Genomic DNA, 6,407 nt, shown 5'->3' with positions numbered 1-6,407 from the left:
AGTGGCAGTCAAAGTCAGGTGCCTAGGTGGACTGAGTAAAGTCAGCACTGCATGGAGGTTGGAGACTACGTTTGGACTGGGAGACTGGGGTGAGTGTTACAATTTCAGGGGAATCACACTCCTCAGCCTCCCTGGGAAGTTCTATGCCAAGGTACTGGAGAAGAGGGTCCATCCGTTGGTTGAACCCTGGATCCAGGAGGAATAATGCAGATTTCGTCCTGGTCATGGAATGTTGAACCAGATCTTCACCCTCACAAGGATACTGGAGGGGTCAATTGAGTTTACCAAAGCAGTCTTCTTCTGTTTTGTGTTTTGTGATCATGTCCCTTTGGGGGTCCTGTGTGAGGTGCTTCGGGAGCATGGGGTACGGGGTCTGCTGTTGCAGACAATCAGGCCCCTGTATAAACAGTGTGAGAGTTTGGATCGCATCGCCAGCAGTAAATCAGACTCATTCCTGCTGGATGTTGGACTCTTTCAGGACTGCACTTTGTCAATGATTCTGTTCATAACTTTTATGGACAGAATTTCTAGTTAAAACCAAGCGGTGGAGGGAGTCCAGGTTGCTGGCCACAGGATCACATCTTTGCTATTTGCAGATGATGTCGTCTTATTGGCTACATTGGGCTGTGACTTGTTGCATGCATTCTGACAATTTGTAGCTGAGTGTGAGGCAGCCGGGATAACGATCAGCACCTTAAAGTCTGAGGCCATGGTTCTCAATTGGAAAAGGGTGGATTGCCCTCTCCTGGTAGGGGATGAGTTACTACCTCAAGTGGAAGAGTTTACATATCTTGGGGAAGGAGGAAGGGTGAGATCGACAGGCAGATCGGTGTAGCGTCTACAGTAATGTGGACACTGTAATTTTCTGTTGTGATAGAGAACTGAACCAGAAGGCAAAGCTTTTGATGTACAATCCTACCCTCACCTATGGTCACAAGCTTTGGGTAGTGATCAAAAGAATGAGATCGCAGATACAAGTGGCAGAAATGAGTTTCCTTCGCAGGGTGTCTGGGCTCAGCCTTAATGACAGGTGGAGGAGCTTGGACATTTGGGAGGAGCTCAAAGTGGAGCCACTGCTCCTGCGCATTGAAAAGAGTCAGTTGAGCTGATTCAGGCATCTATGTAGGATGTCTCCTGGATGCCTTCCTAGCGAGGTGTTTCTGGCATGTCCAACTAAGAGGAAACCCTGGGGTAGACCCAGGACATGTTAGAGAGATTATATGTCTTGGCTGGCCTGGGAACACCTTGAAATTCCCCCCATGGTGGTGGAGGAGGTGGCTGCATCAGCGCATGCTCCCCTACCTGACCTGACCTGATTTTACTTGAGGGAACACAAATAATGTAGTTTTAAGCTATTATTTATGTATTAATTAACCACAAATCCAGTATTAGCTACAAATTGATCTCATGATTGTTTATCATTAATGAATAGTGACGCATCTTTCATCTCAAGCTAGTACTGTATTCGTCACTGTATCTGTTAATTATGTAAATCTTTATGAAGTACTGAAGGAACCACTGAAGGAAGTACTGTAGGAAAAAATAATGAATAATATGTAAAATACTGATCTCATGTTTGTTCATTAATGAAGTGTGACGCATCATTTATCCAAGCAGTTACTATATTTGTTACTATATCTAATTCTGTATATATTAGTGAACTACTGAAGTAACTACTGTACTGAAGGAATAACCTAAGTGAAATGCTGATGTCATGTTTGTTTAATCTTAAGTAGCGACTATATTTGTTCATGATTTGTTCATGATTTGTACTTTAGTAGTAACTGACTTACTACTAGGCATTTGTGTCCCCTCAAGTAGACTGTCACCCAGTTTTGTGTTGAATGGCGAAACAGGAGGCAGGGATTTCTTGTATAAAGTGTTTCACTTTTTTAATGGAAAGGAATGGCTCACAGCGTAGCAGATATGAAGATCAACTCAATGGGTCTCATTCCACACATGCATACTCATAACATCAGACGTTAAACAAAATATACATCCCCTTTCATTAGTTCTGTTGGTTTCTCTAAGAAGAAAATCAATGTCAATTATACAGTACAGTGGTACCTCAGAACTCCAACTTAATCTGTTCAGAACTCGGATTCGAATCCTAAAAAGTTCGAATTCTGATCGAATTTTCCACATAAGAAATAATGGAACACCAATTAATTGGTTCCCGGCCCCAAAAAATTACACCTAAATATGTTTTTTTTTTTTGCATTTAAACACAAAATGAACAGGATAAAACAAGAAGAGCATATACTGTACATGTGTTATGGTGTAATCACATCTAAGCACATTTATCAAAACAGTAATTTAATAAGAAAATAAATGTCTCCAAATAATGTGTAAAGTTAAAAAAAAAAAAAAAACAGTGTGTCCTACCCCAATCGTCCGCGCCTTCCGTGTGCCACGCCCCCTCATTAACCCCGTGTGGGATCCCCATGTGGATGTTTCTGGTTGTTGTCATTAGTCCTCTGTATTTAGTCCGCGTTTCAGTTTGTTTCCCCAGTCCAGTCATTGTATTGTCCGTCTGTGTTTTGCCTGCCTTACCTGTAATTAAACCCCGTATTCCCTGATACCCTGACGTCTGCGCCTTTGTCTCCGACAATATTATAATTAAATGTATTAATGGTTTATTATTAATGATATTGAAATAATTAATAAGAAATCTTTATTTTAAAATTAATTTTATTATATAATAATAATTACTGTTACTGTCTATCATTGTCTAAATGTATTTTTACTGTCTAAATACAGTATATGTATTCAGTTAGTGTAAACATGAACGATGCTATCACAGCGATTGCGAGGCTGAGACTGAAGCGTTACCCTTTGCTTCCACTGAGAGATGTGCCCTGTGACTCATTTCCCCGAGCGTACAAGTTATCTTAGGTCACATTCATGGTTCGACTTCTGAGATTCAGATCGGGTTCTAGGTCATTTATTTTTTCGAACTGGTTGGTTCGACTCTTAAGAAATTTGAGTTCTAATGAGTTCAACAATTGAGGTACCACTGTATTATTATTAGTTCAATACTACAATGTTGCCGACTCTTGCATCTGGCATGACACTCACGCTTTCTGACTCATGCTCATGCAAGAAATCTTACGGCAATTCTATATTATTCTATTATAAACTTAAAATTGGCTAGTACTGGGGTAGTTTGCAAACCCTACAGACTATTTACAAGGTAATAAAACTATCACAATAATAAAACATACCCTGCAGTAATACTACAACTCTCAACTGCTGCCTTTCTCAGAAGCAATAATTTATGTCATGTGCAATATTCCACTTATACTTTTATACTGTGTATTTGTAATTGCTACATGCTATTTATTTTTTATTTATTTTCCGTCAATTTTGTTTAGCTTGTACAGTTTTTATTGAGGCCTCTGCAGGTGGATCCAAATGTCATCTCGTTGCACTTGTACAGTGACAATGAAGATATCTTGTATCTTGCAAATTCCACTGAGCGCTATGACACTTCTCTCTTTCCCCTGTGTTTGTAAGACTTTGTATATGAGGACAGATTACAGATGGCTGCAGACAATTTTATCATGGAGGCCTCCAGACTGCCTGGAGGTGACTGGCCCTCGTTTTCATTTCTCTTTCGTTTTTCTGTACATTATATACAACTCTCATGACTTTTGATATGCTCCACCGGTTGTTTTCCCTGGAGTGGGTTGCAGGAATCATAGTTCACCTGCTCCCGCATCAAATCCTGCAAGATTTCACTTTCAATGGATGGTTGCTGGCTTTTTATGCCTTGGTCAGCATTGTGCCTACAGATGAGACCATTATTTTTTTTACTGAGAATTTAATTCCACACTCTGCTGAATGGGACTCATTTGTTACACATTAGCGCCATTTTGCTATGTATTTTTATTTAAGCAAACAAGTCCTATCCACAACCTGGCTATCTCTTTTTATCATTCATTCTGTCTTTCCCCCATGTTGTGAGTTTAACTTCCTTCTAAAGCCATGATTCCCTTTTCTCACAGTGTAACTCGTTCGTTATCAGCTCTATTATTGATCCCTCTCTCCTTGTAACAAAAATAAATTGGGGGATCGGTCACTGCACTAGCTACTGTATATAGATTATAGTTACATTACATTTGATAAAGCAGCAGAGACACATGAACAGAAATCTGAAAGCTTCACTAAAATTAAAACTAAATAAAAGAAGTGAGAGATTTAAAACTATTTTACTGCTTTTGGTTAATATAATATATATCTGACACCAGTTAACTTAACTGCATGTCCTTGGACTGTGGGTGACAAACAGTGCAAATGCACGTTATGTGTGGAGAGCTTGCAAACTGCACAGACATACAGAAAGCAGAGGCAGGATCCAAGCCCCCCAATGACAGTTTGCCACTGAGACACCGTGCTGTCCCAGACTATTATATAATATTAATATGATGTAATGATACTGTAAGCTTATGTTAATTATATATCTAAAATTTTAATTACTTTACTAAACAAATTATCAAATTTTCATTTCATTTACTTCCTCAGTATTTTGAACTTTTAAGATAGGGAGAAGTAATTCTCATACTGTATATTTACTCATACTGTATATATACATACTCTTATTTCAAGCATAGACATTTAACAGATTTCTACATGCTTTACTCCAGTTACAGGTTTCCAGCAACTGTGTATGATTGCATCACCTGTGAATATCCAAGTCCTATGGACTGTCCAGGTGTGTTTTGAAGGTAATTAAGTCAAACACCTATTTGAATATACAGGACTGTCACAGAAAATTAGAATATTGTGATAAAGTTCTTTATTGTCCGTAATGCAATTAAAAAAACAAAAATGTCATACATTCTGGATTCATTACACATCAACTGAAATATTGCAAGCCTTTTATTGTTTTAATAGTGCTGATTATGCCATACAGCTTAGGAAAACTCAAAAATCCCATCTCAGAAAATTAGAATATTTCCTCAGTCCAAGTAAAAAAATAAGATTTGTAACAGCAAAACAAAATCAAACATTTGAAAATGTCAATTAATGCACTCAGTACTTGGTTGGGAATCCTTTTGCACGGATTACTGCATCAATTCGGCGTGGCATGGAGGCAATCAACCTGTGGCATTGCTGATGTGTTATGGATGCCCAGGATGCTTCAATAGCGGCCTTTAGCTCAACTGCATTATTGGGTCTGGTGTGTTTCAGCTTCCTCTTCACAATACCCCACAAATTCTCTATAGGGTTCAGGTCAGGGGAGTTGGCAGGCCAATCGAGGACAGTGATGCCATGGTCAATACACCAGTTACTGGTGGTTTTGGCACTGTGGGCAGGTGCCAGATCATGCTGGAAAATGAAATCATTATCTCCATAGAGCTGTTCAACAGATGGAAGCATGTAGTGCTCCAAAATCTCTTGGTACACAGCTGCATTGACTCTGGACTTGATGAAACACAACGGACCAACACCAGCAGCTGACACAGCTCCCCAAACCATTGCTGACTGTGGGAACTTCACACTGGATTTCAAGCAACTTGGATTTTGCTCCTCTCCAGCCTTCCTCCAGACTCTAGCGCCTTGACTTCCAAATGAAATACAAAACTTGCTTTCATCTGAAAACAGGACTCTGGACCACTCTGCAACTGTCCAGTGCTTCTTTTCCATAGCCCAGGTCAGACGCTTCTTCCGTTGTCTTGAGTTCAGGAGTGGCTTGACCATGGGAATACGGCTATTGTAGCCCATTTCCCGGACACGTCTGTGAACAGTGGCTTTTGATACCTGAACTCCGGCTTCAGTCCACTGTCTTTGAAGCTCACCCAAATTCTGGAAGCGGCTCTTCTTCACAATGCTGTTAAGTCTGCGGTCCTCTCTCTTGGTTGTGCAGCGTTTCCTGCCACATTTCTTCCTTCCAACAGACTTTTTGTGAATGTGCTTTGAAACTGCACTCTGTGAACAGCCTGCTCTTTTGGAGATTTCTTTTTGTGTCTTACCCTCCTGATGGAGAGTGTCAATGATGGTCCTCTGGACAGCAGTCAGGTCAGCAGTCTTCCCCATACTTGTGATTTAGTTTACTGAACCAAGCTGACTGTTTTTAAAGGCTCAGGGAAACCCTTGCAGGTGTTTCGAGTTAATTAGACGATTCAAGTGATTAGTTAAATAGCCTGCTAGTATAGTTTTTCATGATATTCTAATTTTTTGACATAGGATTTTTGAGTTTTCCTAAGCTGTATGGCATAATCAGCACTATTAAAACAATAAAAGGCTTGCAATATTTCAGTTGATGTGTAATGAATCCAGAATGTATGACATTTTTGTTTTTTTAATTGCATTACGGACAATAAAGAACTTTATCACAATATTCTAATTTTCTGTGACAGTCCTGTATCTACAAGATGACTTTAATGTACATACGTTTCATAACA

Source organism: Paramormyrops kingsleyae, chromosome 9 (genome assembly GCF_048594095.1).
Source record: "Paramormyrops kingsleyae isolate MSU_618 chromosome 9, PKINGS_0.4, whole genome shotgun sequence".
Classification (NCBI taxonomy): domain Eukaryota; kingdom Metazoa; phylum Chordata; class Actinopteri; order Osteoglossiformes; family Mormyridae; genus Paramormyrops; species Paramormyrops kingsleyae.
The sequence above is the reverse complement of the archived record's forward strand: the minus strand, read 5'-3'. Positions refer to the sequence as shown.